Here is a 24,274-nt window from a genome sequence, read left to right on the forward strand (position 1 = left end):
CTGTCAATATTTCGAGTTGCTTGCTCCTTTTCTTTCGCGTGCGGTTAATAGTTAGAGTTGCTCGCTCTTTCGCTCCCTTAATCTTTCGCGCTGCCTGCATCGGCGCTTGCTTGCGCTTTCGCGACACGATCTCTTTCATCGTTATAATTGCGATACAGCTTTTGTAAATAGTGTAAATAGACAAATAAACTGTGCTTGTCCGTTTACTTTGCTCTTTGATTGTCTCTTCCTATACGCGGTTCGTGTCCTCGCTCGCGCGCGCGGTCCGCTTTCGAACAGTTTCGTTAATAAACACTTTTGTGAACTTACATACCTACATATAACTCTTAGATTGTAATTTAATAAACTTATAATTTATTAATAATGACTAAATTTAAGATTTTTTTAATTTTATTATGATACAATTTTTAAAAAGGTATGATTATTACCGAAAAATTATTTACTGTAACCATTCTTTAATAAATCACAGTTTTAATTAGTCTAACAAATCTTAAATTTAAAGTTACTATGTTTTTAAATTTATTAAATTAAAGTCTAAAATTTATATAATATGTCTAAGTAGTCTAGATTATTTAAGTCAGTCAATTTTTTTATCTTTTACACATGCTAAACATAAATGCATAACAGGAAATGCATTGTCTACGCTTCAAATTTGCGTCATCATAGAAGTATCATAGATTATTTGAGTTACGGTTTACAATAACAACCAAATTTTGCCTGTAGATGAGATATCTAGTCGCTGTAAAAAATAAATTGACAATAATTATAATTTGTGCGCGATTATTAATCATAACATACAAAGAGAACTATAAAATTCTAAAGATGAGTCAGTCATACAGCTATATAATTTGATATTGCCCATATCTATTACGTGGTATACAAGTATCATTTAGAAATTGAGAATAAAATATTGCAATATTAATGCTAAAAGCATTTTGTATTCTTTTTTGAAGGAACGGCATACAAGCAACATAAAAAAATTTTAAAAAGTAGTGAAAATCTGAATTACTATTTTCGTAAATACAAAATTCATCAAGAAGACGAAGAAATAAAAACATTTATACGTATAAAGATTAAACAACCACAATATATTTACTGATAACAACCGCATACATTTTAATATGATATATATAATTACTCACTTTGTATTTTATTCACATTATTTTCAGTATTTGTCGTTATCATAAAGATCGTGTGTCCATAAATGTTCCTGATTCTCCATCTACGTAATACTTTACAAAATGTTCAACTTCATGTCTGTGTAATCTACGAAAATTTGGTAGTCTTCGATTGATACAGTGCGCTAGATTTCTAAAGCTATTATAGCGATACCTGCATACAGTTACATAAACGTTTATATAATGTTCAAATGGCTCAGCGGATTGAAATTCAGTACGAAGAATAGGGCAATAATTAATAAATATTTTATATAATTACAAATGAATTATACAAATTAATTAATTGCTAAATTAGAAGCAGATACGTTAAGAAAATTCAACTTACATATAATAGCTTAAACATAATATACCAACTACAACTACAATGATAGACATTTTTTGAAGATAATAAGTATAATCACGAGTAAGCATTTCTTCTTGTTCTGTCACATTTTTATCTTCGTATTTTGTACTGCTTCTTGTATCTATATTATTCGTTAAATGTAATGTTATATTTTCTGCTATAACATCTAGAAGAATAACAACAATTTGTAACTATCAATTTGTAACGAATTATATTCAACTTGTAAATTAATTTCATTAATATCTAGTAAATGTTATTTTGGAAAACTTTAATTTTGTAATAAAGTTTATTATGAATAGAATAATTGCATAATAAAATAATTGGTAATTGTTTATTAATACATTAGTTTCAAGCAATAAAAATATGGCTTTGTTGTATAAATTTTCTATAATTATTTAGTTAAATAAAATATAGAAAATAATTAAATGTGTACTTATGTGTGTAAATTAGGTTATATAAGTAGAAAGAATAGAAATGATATAAATTATTTTTAAAAAATTATATAATTTGATTGAAACTTTACTTCATGTTTTTTTTTATATTTTATACATAGTGGTAGAATGTAATTTAGAGCCACATTCCCTATTAAAATAAGTACTATCTTTTGATTTTATAATTATTACATTTATACGTATATTACATTATAAAAATAATTTGAATTTATGTATTATTTTACACAATTACTTATTATTTTTATCACTTAGATTGGACGTTTATTTCTTTTATTTATAGCGATATAAAATATATCTTACTGCAGATTAAAAATTGTACAATTATGTATTTATACATTACATTATAATACTGATATGCATGTGTGAGCTTACATCTTTATTTATTATCTCTATTACTTATACAATTAGACATAAAACCTTACTTTTTTTGTATGTAGCGTTACAAAATATCTTACTGCAAATTAAAAATACGAAGACGTTGCAGGTCCGTAGTGATTGCATTATAGTGGGGGATATTGCTTACTTTTCTCTTTTAGGAAACTTAATCGGATGAATAATATTTTTATGATTTACTCAGTTATAATCAGTATATTGCAATAACTGGAATTAATATACATACAGTTATTTTTAATGTTTAAATCAAAGATATAACAATACTTATTCAATATCTTATATTTTACACGAGATAATAGAACAATGAATTTTGAAGAACATTGACGAACTAAGTTGAATTGATAGAAATATTTATTATAAAATTAAAAAGGTAATAATAATAAAATGTAATAAACAAATTTGAGTGCTGTTACTAAGAGATACTATATATAATTATGCTTTTAGATAACAGATTGTATTATTAGTTTTATTGTAATTACAACAACACAATATCGAAATTTTAACTAAAATGTTACAATAACTTCAAATAATGTATAATAATTAAGAATTGAAACTTAAATAACAATTATTACTTTCGGTTTTTGATGATAGCATTTTAGTTGGATGGGTTTTACAGCACATGTGCTTATTTTGTATATGAAAAATAATGTCAAATGATATCAAAACATGGAAAGATACACATTAAAGAAATGCATGGTAAATTAACTAATAAACCATCACAATAATAAATTAAATCGTAAATAGGGATTCTTGGATTCGACAGTTAAATACTTATCAATATTATTTTGTTTAACTTACCAAATTGAGAATTTACCTATCTTCACGTCCTGTGTATATATGATAGACAATGTGTGTTTCTAGACACGTGTAATGACAATTCAAACCGTAGAAGACAAATACATAATTCTTACTGCTGATTGGCCAATTTAAATAAGCGCTATTGGATGTTAGAATCCAATTAAATTGTTTATATTCTTATTATTACGCTGTTTTTTTTACGAATGACAAAATTATTTAAGATTGGGTTATAGTTATAGATTGGGTTATAAAAATTATAGTTGGAAATATGATGATATTAATTTATGTACTTTACCAAGTAAATTCGCTTGTCTCTATGTTCTTTGATCTTATATGACACAGTGGCAACTAAATAATAAATATTTATTCCATTAGAGACGCACTTATACCTCAGAGCTAGGGTATATATAAGAGACCGGGTATTTGCAAGAGCTTGTGATTGGTCCTACTTAGGTAGTTTAATATAACAGAATTTTATTACAGAGGTGGCTTTTTACAAATGACTATATTGTGCGGAAGTTTTGTGTCTTATCCTAGGATTAAGAACAAGGGAATGAGCCCAGAATAATCCTAGGCTAAGACTTCCGCACAATTTGTAAAAAAGCATGCAAAGCCATTATTGGACTACTTAAGCAGGATCAATCACGTGATGACTGCGAATTCTCGGTCTATTGTAGATACCTTGCTTAGAGCTAATTGGCCATTCTTGAGTTTTATTGGCTGTCAATTCTTGAACACGAAATTTTCTATTTTTAAACACTAAGTTACAGTATCGTTGTGCTTTTTAAAAAAATGGAAAATGTGTAAGATTCTATTATGTTTAACTATTTGTATATTTTCTGTTTATATATACACTTTTAGGAGCAACAGATGTTTCTGTTCGCCGACAATTCGAACAATTCGGTAGTCAACATATGGTTCGTTTCTTTATTTTTTGAACCATATATTTATACCACTGCTTTATGTACACCCTCTTTTTCAATAAATATCAAGATTATACAGGATTTTACAGGATTTGGCTCTTTGTCTATATTTGCAATTTCTTTATATGGACAGATTTATATTTTTATTTGCCACCAATTTAACTTGATAGATAACCAAATCTGTTTCAACATTTATGATATTATGAGATCCTATCCAAACTTTTTATTCTTTAAATCAGAGGATATATTTATAAAAGTTATCCTTGAGCGTAACGAGCACAATTTGCAAGTTATGAGCTGTAGCCACAATAAAGAATATATATTGTGTAGGTATATGCATAATCTGCCTAATATGCATATAAAATGGTATTTTAAATTATAATACAAATATTTGTAAAATAAAATATTTAAATACATGTACATGTAAATATATATCTCCCCAGATGATCAATATTAGGTAATGTAATATGCATAAGTTGTCTCATAATTACACATTAGTACTGTTAGTATAAATTATCGTATTGTACATTATTAAATATAATAATTACGTTTATACAATCAAGTTTGTGATATTATTTATTAGTAAGAAATATGTCGATGACATGTAAATAGATTATTTACTTAGAAATTCGTTAATGTTTATATTTACATTATAATTTGTTACAGAGAAAGCACATAAGTAATGATATAAATGTGTTATAAAAATAATTATCCATAATTTTAATGCAGGATTTGCTTACTAAAAGATATATTTTCTGAATTAAAAAAAGGTACTTATATATATATATATATATATATATATATATATATTCACAGTTTAGTGCATATATATAAATAATGTATGCATATATACGTTACTCATTAAATTAATATGGATATACATATACGCGCATGTATGTGCATACATAAAAATATAATTACATGTATATGTATATGCCAATATAATTTGATGCATTGTATTGAAATCACTCTTACAATAGCTGTTAGATTTTAATATTATTAATTACTGTACGAGAATATAAATAACAATAAATTGTGCTTTTGTTAACGCCCTTAAATTAGTCAAATTAGTTTTTTATTAATGGCAGATATTATCTTCCATTAAAAATTCTTTATGATTAAAATAATAATTAACTACTTATAATTTGAACATATTAAAATTTAATTTTAGTTTACAAATAAATTTGGCTTTTGTAATATTAACGGTGTTACAAATTATATATAAACTTATTTTTAATCAAAAATTTGTTTATAAATAATTATATAAAATATAACGGTTTTATAATAATGACTAAGCAACTTCAACTTTGACAATAATTATAGATTTTAATTGTATTTTTAGAATTTGCTTATATATTTTAATAAGTGTAAAGTTAAATTATTGTCAAAATTATAATGCTAAATAAAATTTTTTACTTATTAGATTATTTATTAGATTAAAATTTAAGATTTTTTTTACATACATCATCAAAATTACAAAATCATTGCTTTTTTGCTTGTTCAAAATGCTTCGTCAAGACTTATGATATTCATAATTAATTGTCACAGCAATATTACTGATCGTTAAATATATATGTCACAGAGATTTCATAACTCGTTTTTTTTGAAAAATTCCTAGGAAGTTGACAAGAAATTGAGGTATTGTGGAATAAATAAAAATTACAAAATCTTACTAGTGATTTTGCAAAATTCTAGGTTTGGTTTGTGAAATTATGAATTAAAATTTTTATTCATTTATATCTGTAAATATATTACAAAATTTGTAATATATTACAAAATTACCTTTATAAATATCAATATAATTACATAAATTCATATTTATATTTATATATTATATTTGTATTTACATTAATAATATTTATTTATTCCACAATATTCCGGTTTTTTTTAATTACCTAAGGAATTTAAAAAAAACGATTTACACAAAATCCCTGCGACATGTACCTACATATATGTATATATAAGACATTATGAGATTCGCAATAACATCGTTATTACTCGTAATTAAATTTGCAATAACATCCTATTGTTTGTAATTAAATTTGATCTTCCAATTTATTTAGCGACTCGTTTGGCAACTGTTAAAAACAGATTGTAATATTAATAATTTATGTATAAAAAGCAACGAAGATTTTTAATACTCTTATGTCTCTCTTCGTTACAGTACATTTTATTCTTTGCATATTTTACTTACATTATATATTTTTTCTTGTATTTTTTACACATGACGAAGCTCGATTTCTTCTTGTACTCTATTAGGTGTTTCTCTTGTATGTGTACTTAAAAAAATACGAGAAAGCCAACGAATGAAACGATGCCATTGGTTTCTGAAAGAGGTACAGATCTGCTGTATACAACAAAACTCACAGTCAGTACATCTAATAGAAAAAATTTTTATTATTTTTTTAAAGGATCTAGTAACATTGTGAAAATATTAATGAAAATAACGATGATAAATGTGTTTAATAAATTATAAAAGAGACTTGAAATATTAGTAGCAGTTACTGGCGCTTTGACACAAACAATTGGAAAAAATTAATCAGGATAAGGTAATTAAGGTAATATTTTGAAAATTTGGTGTAAAATTTGCCACTTTTTTGATGCAATTATATATATTTTTATATTAGTTTATTTATCGAGGGAGAGAATAAAGAGAAAACTTCTTTACTTATCTTATAATCTATATGTTTTAAATCCGATATCTTTTTTTAAAATATGTTTGCTATAGAACATAGAGTAATTAATTGATAATTTGTCATGACAAATAATTATTATTTTGAATTAGACTTTGTTAATGTAATGAATAAATTTACTAAATGCTACTTTCTCTCTGTCTCTCTCTCTCTCTCTCTCTCTCTCTCTCTCTCTCTCTCTCTCTCTCTCTCTCTCTCTCTCTCTCTCTTTCTCTATAATATAATATATATATATATATATATATATATATATATATATATATATATATAAAATTCTATTTAATCTTTACCATTACAATTACTGGTTACAATACTAATATTATTTTGTTATTTATTATTGTAATTATTTATTTTTTGACATTACAAACATTTAACTTGTCGAAAGTATTAGTAGAATAGTTAATATTATTTCAGACTTTGGGAGATTTTTCTTTAAATTTTTTTTGTAATTGTTTTGAATTTAATATTAATGTCGTCGTATTAAATATATGCAATTTAGAAATAATATAATTCAATACATGGTGAGATAAAATCTATAGTGATGCTCCATATAGAATTGTAAGTATATGTATATGTTAAGAGAATTTGACTTACTTGCAATAAAAAATTAAAAGTAAAAATATCGCACCGGTTACAAAGAAGGCTATAATAAATGAGATGGTTGCACCCCATATTATATATAAAATTTTTACAGGTGTTTTATTCATTCTGTCAATAGTCTTTTCGTTGTAATCTTTATCTAGCGTATCTCTGATTGACATTGATGTCACATTTGTTATGGTACCTGTAGAGTAATAATATCTTATAATTAGTATAACATTTACTTATTGAAATATTAAGTTTGTTAGTGATAAATGTTTTGTTATTTTAGAATGTTTTTTATTTTCTTAAGAATAAAAATTTATTATTGTAATTATTTAGAGAATAAGTTGCTAAACTACTTTAAAATCAATATTATTAACGATTAGAATTTCTTTATGATATATTTTTAATATTTTAATTGTTAAATAAAATAGAAATAAATAGATAATTTAATGCACGTATTTATTTTATTGTACTATATAAGTAAAATAATTAAATTACAAAAAGAATAATTGCATAATTATAATTATGTAATTCTATTTTTTTTTAGTATTTTATACATAATAGTTTACAATGTAAATGATAAATAATTTTTTACTTTTTATTAAAAAATTTTTTCTTATTATTTTAAAATAAATATTACTTTAATATAGCTATGTCTTAGAGTGTATATAAGTATATTTGTAGCAATATAATTATCTTACCAATGATTAAAACTGCAAAGATCGTGGTCTGTAATAATTGCATCATAATGTGAGATTTTAATTATTTAACTTCTTGCCTTTTTCAGAGAGTTTAACTGAACAAGGATGCTCTTCACCCGGTTCTTAGAATCGTGATCAATATCGGGATGTGCTATATGAATTGCCTGAAATTAATAATTTAATTATTTTGGAGTTACATGTATATAGATACAATACGATATAAATTTGAGAGATGAATTCGAAGAAAGGAAGTCAAAGAAGATGACATTGAGAACAATATTCATTACATAATAAAATGACTATAAAATACAGCGGGATATAATAGAGAAGACAATAAGATTATTTAAACGTTACTTAAAAATTCAGTATATAATAATTTTTTTCTAAAATACCGTTATTCTTATACTATAAATAATAGAATAAAATTATTACGATATATATAAGAATGACATAAACGTAAAATAAAAGAAGAGAATTTACAGAAATTACACTAATAATAAATAACTAGTAATGCTAATTGCACAAGGAAACTAGGATGTTTATACACGTTACGTGACAAAGAGTTTTTTCATGCAAATTAAATGAAGTGTCGCGCAACGTTTTTAGTCATTTCATTATATATATAGATTTCCTCACAAAATTTGTCAATAATATATGCGATTTTAACGGATGCTTGTACTATAATGTTCGTATTATGAACATTTATTATAGGTACTATTATTGATTACATTTCTTTTTAGAAGCGGATTGTCAATTATACATTTCTTAAGGATAATCGACCTCATCATCAATTTTGGATTGATTATACTGTTACAGTATGATAGCGCTTAATTACAACAATAAAACATCAAAATTTAGAGCAAAGACACTTCAGTAATTCGTTATTCTTCGATTGCGATAATGTCTACATACGGAATGTCAACATGTGTAGGTAACGTCTACATATTAACAACTTTTTTTCAGTAAAAATTACAACAGATAATAGCCAAGTCACCAAAGACGATGCATTACAAAAATAATTAATACATCAAGATATTATTTGTTTGGCTGAGCAAGAATTAGTTAGAAATATGATAATATCAATTTATTTACCTTACCAAGTAGACTCGCTTGTCTCTACGTTATTCGATCTTATATGATACAGTGACAAATGAATAATAAATATTTACGTTCATAAAAGACATACTTTTCCTTAGAAAGCTTATTGGTCCATTCCTACGAACTTTATTGGCTATCGATTTCCTGTATGAAATTCTTTATTTTTAAATGCTCGCGGGTTATATCCGTATCGCTGTCTTTATTATAAGAGTAATGGAAATTATATAAGACTTTATTATACTTTAACTGCTTGTTATTATAAAAAAAACTATTTTTTTAATATTTTGAAGAACAATGGATATTTCCATTCGTCGACAATCCAAGCCTGTAAATTTGAAAAGTATTTGATAACGAGATTCCATAAGCATTGATGATATCAAGCTGTAGATACTCATACAAGCTGTTATTTCTCGATTATACCGTATATGCGCGCGCACACACACACACACACACATATATATATATATATATATATATATATATAGAATCTAGGTGATCAATGTAATACTTTACATACTTTAAGCTGTTACAGGACTGTATATTAATATTGTTAGTATACATTAGTATTGTTCGTTATTTGTCATTATAATTACTTTTACCAATAATTATCGTTAATCAAGCTTGCAATAATATTTTTTGTATAAGGTACATTTATAATATATAAATAAATTATTAATAATAAGTTGAGAGATTGAGTCAATGTTTATATTTGTGTTACAATTTGTTACAGAGGAAGCAATTATAGCGTACAAAAGGTTATAAAAGTATGAGAAAATTTAAGATTTATTTACAATACTTTTTAACTAGATCACATAATTAAATGTATAATGCATTCACAAATAGCAGAGTGACGCCAAATGACGTATTAATAACGTCTTAATGACGTCTCTAACGTCAATAAAACGTCATTAAGACGTCTTTAGATGTCATCCTGCTACCTGCGTTGATTTTATATAAAAAGATAAAAATAATTAGCTAAACAAGTTAACTAGGTTTAATTTGTTAAGCTAATTATAGAAGTTAACTTATTAAGCTGACAGTAGGTATAATTTAATAAGTTAACTTTAGCACAATTAACTATAATGCATTAAAGGAAGAGATTTAAAATTTATTTACATTTGGATCTAAAAATTATTGAGGAAAAACTACTTGCTACTAAATTGACCGATTAAGACCTTCTTGTCAAATTGTCAGACATATTAAAATATTCTTCTAAAATTATATATGAAAGAAACAAAAGTGTGTTGTTTCTTTATTGTTTTTGTTATTGTTTATGTTTTATGTTTTTAAGTATAATATGCCATTTTATTAATTAAAATTGTCCAATTTTACTTATAGTTTATTTCGTAATTTATCATCACAGCAATATTTACTGATCGTTACGCCACGTACTTGGAGCATTACAATTTGCAATAGCATTACCGTTTGTAATTATACATGTTGTCAAACTTGTTTTCAATGGCAGCTGTAGAAACAAATTGTTGATAATATTAATAATAATTTGTGCATAAAAAATAAATGAGGTTTTTGATACTCTGTATCTAGGTTGCAATACAGATTTTACTCACATTATATATTTGGTCTTATATTTGTCGCGTATGGAGAAGCTGGATTTTATACTTTTTGTTATGCTCTACCAGGTTCTAATATATTTGTACGAAGAAAAACTCGACAAAACCAGAGAACCAAATAGTGCCATAGGGGTCTGAACAAGCCACAGATTCGCCGTATACGACGAAACTCCCAATCAATACGTCTAATGGAAAATAAATTTTATTATTTTTATAAAGAATCAAGTAACATTGTAAACAGATTTGAAGATAACTATGATAATAAATTTGATAATAAATTATGAAAAAAACTTGAAGTATTAATAACAATTACTGGTACTTTTACACAAGCAATTGGAAAAAATTAAAGAATAAGATAATATTTTAGAAAGGTGTAAAATTTTCCACTTTTTGATGCAGTTATATGTTTCTGATATATATTTTGTTATATATTCTGATTTGTTATATTTTTTTATATTAGTTGATTTATCTAGAAAGAAAAAAACTTCTTTGCTTATAATTTATATTTTAAGGCCGACATCTTTTTTAAAAATATGTTTACTATAGAGTATAGAGAAACTACTTGATAATTTGTCATGATAAGTAATGATCTATTAATCTATTATTTTGACTTAGACTTTGTTAATGTAATGAATCAATTTACTAAATGCTACTGTTATTCTAATTAATCTTAAACATTACAATTACTGTTTCCAATACTAATATTATTTTGTTATTTATTATTGTAATTATTATTTTCTAACTTTACAAACATTTAACTTGTCGATGGTGTTAGTAGAAATTAGTATTATTTTAGACTTTTGGGGATTTTCCTTTAAATTTTCTTTGTAATTGTATAAATTTGAATTTAATATTAATGTCGTTGTATTAAATATATGCAATTTAGAATTAATATATTTCATTATATAGAATTATAACATATGTATATGTTAATAGAATTTGACTTACTTGCAATAAAAAATTAAAAATAGAAGTATAGCAGCAGATACATGAAAGGATACAAGAAATGAGATAATTGCCCATTTTATACATATTTTTTCAGGCACTTCATTTATTCTTTCAATAGTCTTGTTATAATCTTTATCTAGCTTATCTCTGATTGGCATTGATGTCACATTTGTTATGGCACCTATAGAGAAAATATAATAATATCTTATAATTACTAACTTCTATGTTTACTAAAGATTAAGTTTAGTGACAAATGTTTGTCATTTTAGAATGTTTTTTATTTTCTTAAGACTAAAAATTTATTACGAAAGAATAAATAGCTTAATAAGTTATCTTTAAATCAATATTATTAACAATGGAATTTCTTTATGATATATTTTTAATATTTTAATTATTAAATGAAATAGAAATAAATAGATAATTTAATGCGCGTATTTATTTTATTGTACTATATATAAGTGTAATAAATGAATTACAAAAAGAATAATTACAATTATTACATAATTATATTCTTTTTAGTATTTTATACATAATAGTTTACAATTTAAATAATAAATAATTTTTTATAGTCCATTTTTGTTAAAAATTATATTTCCAATTATTTTTATATGAATTTTATTTTTACATAGCTACCCAGACAGCACCATATCCAAAATCGGGACATAAGACGTCTTTTAGCCATCTTTTAATAAGACGTCTAAAAAAATGTCTAAAAGACGTCTTATGTCCCGCTTTTGGACAAGTGTGCTGTATGGGTATATGTTTTAGAGTACATGTAAGTATATCAATTTGTAGAAATATGAGTTAATCTTACCGATGATTAAAACTGCAAAGATCTGCAATAATTGTGTCATAATGTGAGATTTGATCTATATAACTCTTTGTCTTATTCAGAGAGCTTTACTAAACAAGGACACTCTTCACCCGGTTCTTAGAATCGTGATCAATATGTGTGCTATATGAAATGCCTGAAATTAATAGTTTGGTTATTTTGGAGTCACATATGTGTAGATACAATACGATATAAATTCGAGAGATAAATTCGAAGAAAGAAAGTCAAAGAAGATGACATTGAGAACAATATTTATTACACAGTAAAATAACAATAAAATATAACGGGGTATAACAGAGAAGGCAATAAGATTATGATGTAAATGTTAGTTAAAAATTCGGTATATAATCTTTTTCTAAAATACCGCTGTTCTTATTATTATAATTAAAAGAATATAAATTATATTAAGATATATATAAGAATGACATAAATGTAAAAATAAAGAAAGGAAATTTACAGTTGATAATAAATAACTAGTAATGCCATTTGCACGAAGAAACTGGGATGTTTATATGTTACCTGGCAAAAGGTCACACGAATTAAATAAAGTGTCGCACAATTTTTGGTCATTTTAGATTTTCTCACAAAATTGTCAATAATGTATAATTAACTATATATTTACTATGGATGCACGTATTATGATTTATTACAGGTACAGTTATTGATTATGTATTTTTTTAGAGACGAGTTGTCAATTATATTTTTTAAGGATAATTGACTTCATCATCAATTTTGCATTGGCTATAGCGGTACAGTATGATAATGCTCAATTACAACAATCAAACATCAAAATTTAGAGGAATATATTACAATTAGTGACTACTAATATTGGAGAGGTTTGAGAGAAAAGACACTTCAGTAATTCGTTCTTTCTTGATTGCAATGTCTACATATTAACAACTTTTTTTCAATAAAAATTACAACAGATAACAACAAAGCCCTCAAAGACAAAGGATTACAAAAATTGAACATAATAATTAATATATCAAGATATTATTCGTTTGGCTACGTAAGAATTAATTGGAAATATGATAATATCAATTTACTTACTTTTCCAAGTAGACTTGTTTGTCTCTACGTTGTTCGAACTTACATGACACGATGACAAATGAATAGTAAATACTTAGTCTATAAGAGATATAGGTATTCAGCTCTCGACCCCACATTTTTCGACTATAACGCTATCTAGAATCATCAAAGTACAACTACTTCTATTCGAGAACTTGGACCGATTTCTAGCATCGTGTATACAAGGCTTTAGAGCTAATTGGTCAATTCCTACGAACTTTATTGGTTATCAATTTTCCGTACAAAATTCTTTCTAAACGATTGCAGGTTACAATATCTTTATTATAAGAGTAATGGAAATTATGTAAGACTTTATTATATATTTAACTACTTGCATATTTCTTTATTATTTTGAAGAGCAATGAATATTTTCATTTATCGACAAACCAAGCCGGTAGTTAACTTAGTCTGTGTTTTTTTTAACCAAATTTTTACTTTGTTATAATAGAAATTATTTGAAGAAAATTGTGCAACTTTGTTAACTAGTATTAACTTGTTGGCTCGTTAAGTTTTTTTCGGTAACAGTCTGCACTGACGAAACATTTATTTATATATACGTATATACATATGTAGTCCAATGCATAAATTTGAAAAGTATTTGATGACGAGGTTTTGTAAAATATTGTAAATATTCCGTATATACTGTAAAATAATTAAATGTGTAAATATAGGTATATATTTCTAGAATTAGATACATAGATCATTAATGTAATACTTTACGTACTTTAAGCTGTTATAGAACTGCATATTAATATTGTTAGTACACATTAGTATTGTTTGTTATTTGTTATTAATCTAATTACTTTTACCAACAATTATTGTTAGTCAAGCTTGCAATAGTATTTTTTGTATATAAGGTACTTTTATAATCTATAAATAAATTACTAACAATAAGTTGAGAGATTGAGTTAATGTTTATATTTATGTATTACAATTTAATTGTTGCAGAAAGGAAGCAGTTGTAGCGTATAAACAGTGATAAAAATATGAGAAAATTTAAGATTTATTTACAATACATTTTAACTTGATTACGTAATTAATAATGCATTAATTTTATATTATAAACAGATAGAAATAATTAGCTCAACAAGTTAATTATATTTAATTTGTAAAGCTAATTATAGAAGTTAACTTGTTAAGCTGACAGTATAATTTAACAAGTTAACTTTAGCGCAATTAACTATAATGCGTTAAAAGAAGAGATTTAAAATTTATTTACATTTAAATCTAAAAAGTATTGAGGAAAAACTACTTTTTACTAAATTGATTTCACCGATTAAGAACTTCTTCAAACATTTTATACGGTTTAACAAATTTTCAGACATGTTAAAATATTTTTCTAAAATTATATAGTATAGTGTGTTGTTTCTTTATTATTTTTATGTTAAGTATAATATGCCATTATACTAATTAAAATTGTCCAGTTTATTACGTAATTCATCACAGCAATATTTACTGATCGTTATGGCACGTATTTGAAGTATTACCTTTGTAGCATTATCTTTCGTAATTATACATGGTTGTCAAACTTGTTTACTGCGGTAGCTGTAGAAACAGATTGTTGATAATACTAATAATTTATGCATAAAAAACAAAAAAGATTTTTGATGCTTTATATCTTCATTATATACATATTTTACTCACATTATCATTATTTTGTATTTCTTCTTGCCTTTGTCCAATATAGATAAGCTCCATTTCCAATACTTGTATTCGAACAGGTATTTCTAATACGGGTGTACGAAGAATAACACGAAAAAACCAAAAGACGAAATAGCGCCATAGATTTTTGAAGGGGATATAAAATATCCGTATAAAGTCATACACCCTATATTAAATAAATAATAACTTCTATTATTTTTATTAAAGATTTGATAATATTGTCATTATTGAAGATAATGATAATAAATGTATGTAACAAATTATGAAAGAGACAAAATGTTAATAGTAATTATTGATGTCTTTATACAATTAATTAGAAAAAAATTGACAAAAATAAGATATTTTGAAAGTCTGGCGTAGAATTTCTCCTCCTTTTTAATTTCTTAAAATCAATATCAATTGATTCACCGTAAAAGAGAGAGAAATTTACTTATAATTTATTTTTTTGAAGTTGATATTTTTACTTATTTACAGTTATGTTTACTGAAGCAAGTAACAATCGATAATTTGTTAGTATAAGTAATTATTATGACAAATTTGAGTCGAATTTAATTAATGCTACTAGCACTATTTCAATTAATCTTTAATTTCACAATTATTTTTTACACTTATTAACTTTATCTATTTTTTGATATTACACAGATCTATCTAGTTGAAATATTATGTAGTAGAGATTTATTGTTATTTCAAGCCTTCAGAATTTCCTTTAAATTTTTCTCGTAATTATGATGTATTAATTTTTTTTTAGATTTGATATCAAATAAAATCAAATTGAATACGTATAATATGTATAAATGTAATAAGAGCATTTGACTTACTTGTAAATACAAAATAATACAATTAAGGCTATTACTGCACAAATATATAGAAGAATTCCAGTGAGATGATCTCTTAGGGAATCCTCTTCTTGAATTTTTACTTTAGTGATGTCATCTTCTTTATCTGTATTATTCGCTAATACTGATATCACACACATAATTTTTTATACTGCATCTAATATAACAATTATATTTTGTCATTTGTAAGACCTACTCACTAAGAGATTTGATTTGTTAGCAATAAATATTATCATTTTAGAAAATAAATTATCATACCAACGGTTAAAATCACGAAGATAATAGTCCTTAATAATTTTCTCATAATGTAAAATTTATGTAAAAGTAACGTAAAAGTTATTTAAATATTTATTTTTTTTAGAAAGCTTTACTTATAGAATAAATTATTCTTTGCTTTGTTCATAGAGTCATATATTTGTGATAAATTGCCTGAAATTTATAAAGTTATTATTTTAGATGTTACATATTATATGCCATATAAAATCAAAACGATATAAAAATATATTCTATAATAAAGAAATTCCAGAAAGATTAAATTGACAGAAATATTCATTTTAGAAGGAAAAAAATATGTATAGTATTGCTTACGTGTTACATATTGGATATCAATCATTTGATTAACAACAATTTTAAACTGAACAATAAATGTTAAATAAATTTGTAATAATATTTAGAGTGTATCTTAAGCCCTATCTTAAAGTCCTATGTACGTTTGTACTTTTCTTTAGTGTAATAATGCATCTCAAATAAGCAATTTACTTATTTGCATTTATACTGCAGTTATATATAAAATGCTAAGTTACATAATATACAATTGTATTTGCTTTTATGTTTTACTTGTTGTATATATTTTCCTTCTATTACGTTTTCCTTAATTCCTTTATGGTGCAATAACTTCTTGCATTTCTTGCTCTTGGGGCGCTGGATGATGTTCACCGCGGTGTCCTCGAAAGTGAGAAAGTCGGCGAACAATATAATTCCAATTAATTATGATAAAATTTCTGATCCGTCTTCCGGAAGATAACTCAGTACACCTAATTAAATATATTTTTTAGAACTAGTAACATCGTAAATTATAAAAAATTTGTATTGAAATTGGAGGATAACATTTTCTAAATTTATATTTCTTATAAAGAAGTTTTTTATCAGTTTATTAATTTTATCCTTAAATTTATTCAACAATCAATAAAGGAACATTCTGTAACCTATACAAATAATATAAAATAATTAATAAACTATAAAGGATAAAAGATATATTGATGCAGAAATGATTTATATATATGATTAGATTCAACAAGAAGTATATAATTTCTTATCTGTAACTTATGATTAATTAAAAAATTGTTAAAAAAATGTATAATATTATTTCGTTTTGTACTTTCAATTTTTCTCTCAAAGAACCTATTTAGAAAACTTTGGATTAAAATATAATAAAAGTGTGCAAATTCTTTAAAATTAATTACAAAACTATAAATACTTCAAAGGAATTTAATTTACCAACAATAGCACGATGTAATAAAACATATGGTAAATAATATGCCTATAGTTAGTAGTAACCAAATATAATCTAAATTCGGAAGCTTTCTCACTGTGACATCCGGGTAGGTCCAAATTTTAAGTTTTTTTTCTATATCGCTCTTATTAAATGTATCCGTTGGTAAAAGTATTGTCACAACTTCTGTTATAATAACTAGAACAATAACTACAGATATTAATTAATACTATTGGTTTTGATTATTATTGGTTATTGTTAGGAACATTAATTATATGTCTATTTCTAAAATATTTAATTTGTATTAAATATTTCTTACTTTAAAAAATTACAATTTTGTTAAAAATAAAAATTTAATATAAATCAATTTAATTAATTTTACGTGTATATGTGTGTGTGTGTGAGTATTTATGTACATGTACAGGAAATTTAATTCTCAGCATATAAATCAAGTTCTTAACAAGCTCTTAGCAAATTTATTTCTTAACAAGAAAATTTGTTCTTGATGGTTTCTTTTTTAATAAACAATTTAAACATTAAAATAAATAAAATAAAAAATGTAATCTTTGTGTAAAATGTAAAATAAGATATATATATTATATATATTATATATATATATACAATACATAAATGTATATATTATTTTATATTTTTAATTACTATTCAGTAAAGATATAAATATTATTATGCATATTTAAAATCTGTGATGAAAAATTAGCAAATAAATCGAATATATTATGACATTATTATGTACGTGTATATATTATCAATTTTCTTACTTGAAATCAAAATTGTAAAGGCAATTGTCCGTGATTGCACCATAATATAAAACACTGTTTAATGATTTTTCAAGAAAATTCAAGTTGTTGGAATAAGATAGATGAATTTTTCTTGATTCACTCAATTGTAATCACACGAATAATAGAGGTATATGAAACCTAAAATAGTTTTGACAAAGTCCAATTAAGAAAAGTAATTATTAAAAGATAAACAAGTAGCCCAATTAATAATAAAATATAAAAAAAGAATAAATTTTACAATTTGGATTGGATTAATGCTGTTAGTCGGTGTTCAATATGTAGTGTGAATTCCTCGCTAATCCGTTGGTGTTTATTATTATTGTGAAATTATAAAATAACAATACTAGTCGGAAGAACGAAAGAAGGTGAATGTTTACATATATTACCGTTGCTTGACAAAGTCATGAAAACTAAAAGAATTTTGAGTGTCACGAAACATACTTGGTTATTATTTCGCGAAAGATACTTGATTAGGAATACTTACAAGTGCATTAGAAGTGTATGATCAACGTAAATGCACTCATTATATATTTCTGTAATTCTGTATTTCTACAATTTATTATTATACAAATATTTCTCAGTTACATTAATCGCAAGAGAATATTTATATTTCTTAGAGATAATTTTATCATTAATTTTGCACTTGTGATAACACGAAATTGCAATAGTAAAACAGCGAAATTTAAGATAATGTACATAATTAATTTATAAGTAATATAATATATAATATTTATAATATATAAGTAATGATCATTGATGAATTCTGGAAGAACGGGCTACTCGTTATCATTCTGATTGATTGCAATGACTATATGTAATTTTATTACAACAGATAAAACAATTGATGATAAAAGATTCGAGAATATGACACTAAATAAAAATTGGGTATAATAATTAACATCTTAAAATTACATTTGTTAGACTAAATGCAAAAATTAGTTAGAAACAAGATAATATTAATTTTTCCATCTTACCAAATAGGATACTCGTTACTCTGTAATCGTCCTCTACATGTGATACAATGATAAGTGAGTAGCGAGTATTCAACTTATAAGAGACGTATTCCTTAATGCTTATTGGTTCATTCGTATGAGCGCTATTGCTGTTAATTTTAAACTGTTTATCCTTAAACACCGTGAGACATAGTATCGCTGTTTTGCATACATTTTCATTCTCAATAGGGAATTTAAAATTATATAGAAATTTATTTTATTTAGCTGTGTACACTTCTCTATGTGAATGTTTTCAATATTAGCAGATATTTTTGCTGGATAATCCAATCCAATTGTTAACGTGGATCCATTTCTTAAATATCTTGCCTTATATCAAAGAGAGATATAAACTATATTCTATCGATTGTGCACAGGACATAAGGGAAAGGTACCAATATCCGAACACTTAAGCATAGGAAATGTACCAATACCTGAACACGTATCTGTATCTGGATACCTTTAAAAAAATATAAATTTATGAAAATAAACGTTTGGATATTATAACTGAAGTTTCAAACTACAAGAAAAAATACTTTTATCTTTGATTTTAATTCGCGTTATACTTATAAATAATAGGTGTAATAGGTGTAAATAAAAGGTGTTCGGATATAGGTACATGTTTGGGTATTGGTACCTTTCCCTTAGTTTTCTATTAAAATACACACATATGTGTGAAATAAATACATATATATTTCCAAAGTGTCAGTATAAATAAATTATACAAAATAAATAAAAAATATTTATGTAATATCTACATTCCTATCATACAATTTGTTACAGATAAAGTTATCAAAAAATACAAAAGTGCAATATAAACGTGTCATAAATAGTTATTAATTTCAAGCTACAATACATTTGTCAAAATCTAATTATATATTTAATTAATACAAAATATTAAATAATCTACCGTTTATATATAAGTACTTATATTAATGTGATTTTATGTACTTAATTTATATGTATTTGTCATTGTTAAATTTTAATGTTTAAAAAAAAGTAGAGTTACTGAAAAAGTTCAATTTCTTACAAAAATCTCACTGTTGGAAATAGTGATTGTAGACCCAAACAAAGAAATACGTGTCTTCTCCTTTTCAAAATACTTTTTGTACAAAAAAATTGCCAAAATTATTGAAGTAGGTCATAGATCAAGATCAGAGAAATTTCACGAAAATTTTAGCGAGAGTGCCCTATATGTTTTTTATATTCCTATGCTTTCATAAGTTCATAACTTCTAACTTGTATATCTCGACGAGAAAAAATTGTACGTTGGCAAATAAACTTTAATTTTGAAGAAAAAAAATAATACTATATAAAGCCATCGGTTAAAATATAGAAAAATAATTTGTTCTTTCTGTAATATTTTCATAAATATAGCCAAAATCATTAATTTTGAAACATTTTACCCCATTTATTTAAAAAATCTGATGTGATAGGCAATTTCTGTTACTAGATTTGTATCACAAAATTAAGTAGAGAACCATCCATAATTCTCAAACAACAAAACCTCGCAGATCTGTGTAATTAATTCTCTGCTATATAAATGAAAGAAAGTCGTTTTAATAATAAAAAAATAAGACTTTATGTAATTTGTCAATAATTATATTTGCATTTGTATTGTACGAACAAAACAGTCAAAGTATATGCATGCATTAATATAAATGTATTACGTAATTGTTAATTCTAATATAAGGTTTGCTTGTCGAAAGATACATATGTGCTGAATTAAAAACATGTAAAGTAAATGTATCAATGCCTGGACACGTATCTAATATATCTGGACATTTATATCATTTTAGTCCTTAATTAAGTTATAACGCGAATTAAAATCAAAGAATTAAAAATAAAAATATTTTTCTTGTATTATATTTTTATCTTTGATTTTAATTCGCTTTATACTTATTTAAAAACTAAAATGATAAAGGTGTCCAGACATAAGCTTTAAGTGTTCCGCCAATAGTACATTTACCTTGAAACTTAGAGTATTTATACAAATTATATGCATTCAATAATATAATTTACATAAAAGTACGTTCTTTAACACAATTTAATATGCTTCATATTGTAGTATTACTGTTAAAATATGAATAACAGATTAAATTATGTCTTTACACTAACATTAACATCAGTTTTTATTTCATTATACATACGAAATCATTCCTCGTCTGTCATAAACGTTTAGAAGAATTTCAGATTATCCTTTAGTGAGGCCTTTTCCAGAATTTTTATTTTAGTAATTTCGTCTTCTTTATCTATCTCACTCGTTAACACTGACATTACTTTTTTTGTTATTGAATCTAATACCTATAACAAAATTATTTTGTCATTAGTAATGCCTACTCACTAAGAGATTAGATTTGTTAGCAATAAATATATATTTGTCATTTTAAAATATTAATTATTATGCCAACGGTTAAAATAGCAAAGATAATAACTCTTAATAATTTTCTTATGATGTAAAATTGAAGTTATTTAAGTCTTTATTTCATTTAGAAAAGAAACATAGAGAAAAGTATTTTTTGCTTTGTTCTGAAGTATGTGTATATAATTATGCTTACGTATTAAATTGCTTACATGTTACATATTGGATATCAATCATTTGATTAACAACAATTTTAAACTGAACAATAAATATTTAAAAAATTCGTAATAATATTTAGAGTGTATCTTAAAGTCTTATGCACGTTTGTACTTTTTTTTAGTGTAATAATTAATAATGCATCTCAAATGAGCAATTTACTTATTTGCATTTATACTGCGGTTATATATAATACTAACATACAATTGTATTTGCTTTTATGTTTCACTTATTATATATATTTTACTTGTATATATTACGTTTTCCTTGATTCCTTTATAGTGCAACAATTTCGTGCATTTCTTGCTCCTGGCGTGTTGGATGATATTCACCGCGGTGTCTTCGAAAGTGAGAAAGTCGGCGAACAAAATGATTCCAATTAATTATGATAAAATGTCTGACCCGTCTTCCGGAAGAAATCTGAGTACACCTATTAAAAGTGATTTTTAGGATTTTTAGGACTAGTAATATCGTAAATAAATTATAAAGAATCCATATCTATAAAAAATTGAAATAAAATTTTCTAAACTTATATTACTTATAAAGTGTTTTATCAGTTCATTAATCTTATCCTTATTCGATAATTAATAAAGGAATATATTCTATTACATATACAAAAAAACAAACAAACAAAGAAAACGAAATTATTCATAAAAACAATAAAGAAAAAATATATATTGATGCAGAAATGACATATGTATAATTACATTTAACAAAAAGTATATAATTTCTTATCTGCAATTTATGATTAATTAAAAAATTATTACATAAAAGAGTAATACTATTTCGTTTTGTACTTTTAATTTTTTTCTCAAAGAACTTATTTAGAAAACTTTAGATTAAAATAAAAATTATAATTTTTTTAAATATCTTACTGAACTATAAATATATACGTTAACAAAATTCAATTTACCACAAATAGCATGTTAAAATAACACATAGGACAAGTATTATGCCTGTAGCTACTTCTAACCAAAAAAATACATTATCTTCTAATGTCGGAAGCTTTATAAATCTGATTTCCGAGTCGGTCTGATGTTTCTTTTTTACATTGTTCTTGGCAAATACATCGTTTGGTAATAATGATGTCACAACTTCTGTTATAATAACTAGAACAGTAACTGCAAATAGTAATAAATTAATATTTGTTTTTATTATTGGTTATCACTATAACTATGTCTATTTTTAAAATATTTAATTTGCAATAAATATTTCTTACTTTAGAGAATTATAATTTTGTTAGGAATAAAAATTTAGCATAAATCAATTTTTAATTAATGTTGTGTGTATGTGTAATGAGTATGTATAGATATGTACGTGTATAGAAAATTTAATTCTCAGGAAATCAAGTTTTTTAACAAAAAAATATTGTTCTTGGTATATATTGATATTTGAAATATTAAAATAAATAAAATGTAATGTACGTATATTTGTGTGTATAATAAAATGTAAAATAAGATATGTACATGTATATATTATTTTATGTTTTTAATTACTATAATATTCAATAAAGATATAAGTATTGTTAAATATGTTTAAAATCTGTGATGAGAAATTGGCAAATAAATCAAATACATTATAAAATTAACCTATATGATATAGGGTGTGATCCACTAGACGCTTTAAACGTTTCTGAGCATCATTTGTCCTTGTTTAACATTTGATAAACAACAAGAATAAAATGTTTCCAAGAGCGTTTGGAACGCCAAGTGGATCGCACCCAATATCAATTATACTTACTTGAGATCAAAATTGCAAAGATTGTCCGTGATTGTACCATAATATGGGACACTGTGACTTTTCTTTAAGAGAAAATTTAAGCAGATGGAAGATAGATGAAAATTTCTTGATTCACTCAGTCGTAGTCACGAAATAAACAACATGGTTATTTTATATTGGAATCGAGAATATTTGTCCAATTGTTTATATAAAATCTTATTTTATGCGAAATGGTAGAGGTGCATGAAATCTAAAAAGTCCAATTGAGAAAATTAATTATCAAAAATAAAGAACTGGCCAAATTAGTAATAAAATATAACGATATAATAAAAAAAAGAAATAAAATAAGAGTGTAGTTTGAATTAATACACTTAATCAATATTTGACATGATATTTACAATAAATTTCTTCTTAAAATATGGATATTTGTTATAATTTGCCAACGTAAATCTGAGAATTAGGAAGTTAATATTTAATAATAATAATTGCGAAGAGAGAAATTGAGATGTTTATACATATATGTGTTATTGTTACTCGACAAGGACACGAAAACCGAAAGAATTTTGAATACTCGTATTTAACTTTGTCAGTCGGTTGTTTTACTAAAATCATGTA

General features: G+C 24.5%; 5 long non-coding RNA genes across 5 annotated transcripts; all 5 read right to left on the minus strand.

Moving 5' to 3' along the window:
- Positions 1-5,561: 5,561 nt before the first annotated feature.
- LOC139819465 (uncharacterized) lies at positions 5,562-8,374 on the minus strand. The gene is made up of 4 exons (XR_011733737.1): positions 8,067-8,374; positions 7,375-7,564; positions 6,282-6,414; positions 5,562-6,165 (listed from the first exon to the last, which is right to left on the minus strand). It is a non-coding gene; the product is annotated as an uncharacterized lncRNA (long non-coding RNA).
- A 1,497-nt stretch (positions 8,375-9,871) lies between these two features.
- Positions 9,872-13,613, minus strand: LOC139819320 (uncharacterized). Its single transcript, XR_011733694.1, has 5 exons — positions 13,566-13,613; positions 12,498-12,651; positions 11,684-11,864; positions 10,733-10,920; positions 9,872-10,629 (listed from the first exon to the last, which is right to left on the minus strand). It is a non-coding gene; the product is annotated as an uncharacterized lncRNA (long non-coding RNA).
- Positions 13,614-14,832: 1,219 nt separating this feature from the next.
- On the minus strand, positions 14,833-16,495 carry LOC139819680 (uncharacterized). The gene is made up of 4 exons (XR_011733796.1): positions 16,340-16,495; positions 16,064-16,238; positions 15,228-15,411; positions 14,833-15,128 (listed from the first exon to the last, which is right to left on the minus strand). It is a non-coding gene; the product is annotated as an uncharacterized lncRNA (long non-coding RNA).
- A 434-nt stretch (positions 16,496-16,929) lies between these two features.
- On the minus strand, positions 16,930-19,389 carry LOC139819802 (uncharacterized). Its single transcript, XR_011733815.1, has 4 exons — positions 19,348-19,389; positions 18,353-18,511; positions 17,579-17,771; positions 16,930-17,115 (listed from the first exon to the last, which is right to left on the minus strand). It is a non-coding gene; the product is annotated as an uncharacterized lncRNA (long non-coding RNA).
- A 1,624-nt stretch (positions 19,390-21,013) lies between these two features.
- On the minus strand, positions 21,014-23,903 carry LOC139819435 (uncharacterized). Its single transcript, XR_011733729.1, has 4 exons — positions 23,681-23,903; positions 22,854-23,061; positions 22,201-22,370; positions 21,014-21,666 (listed from the first exon to the last, which is right to left on the minus strand). It is a non-coding gene; the product is annotated as an uncharacterized lncRNA (long non-coding RNA).
- Between the last annotated feature and the right edge of the window lie 371 nt (positions 23,904-24,274).

This window comes from Temnothorax longispinosus, chromosome 9 (genome assembly GCF_030848805.1).
Source record: "Temnothorax longispinosus isolate EJ_2023e chromosome 9, Tlon_JGU_v1, whole genome shotgun sequence".
Taxonomy (NCBI): Eukaryota; Metazoa; Arthropoda; class Insecta; order Hymenoptera; family Formicidae; genus Temnothorax; species Temnothorax longispinosus.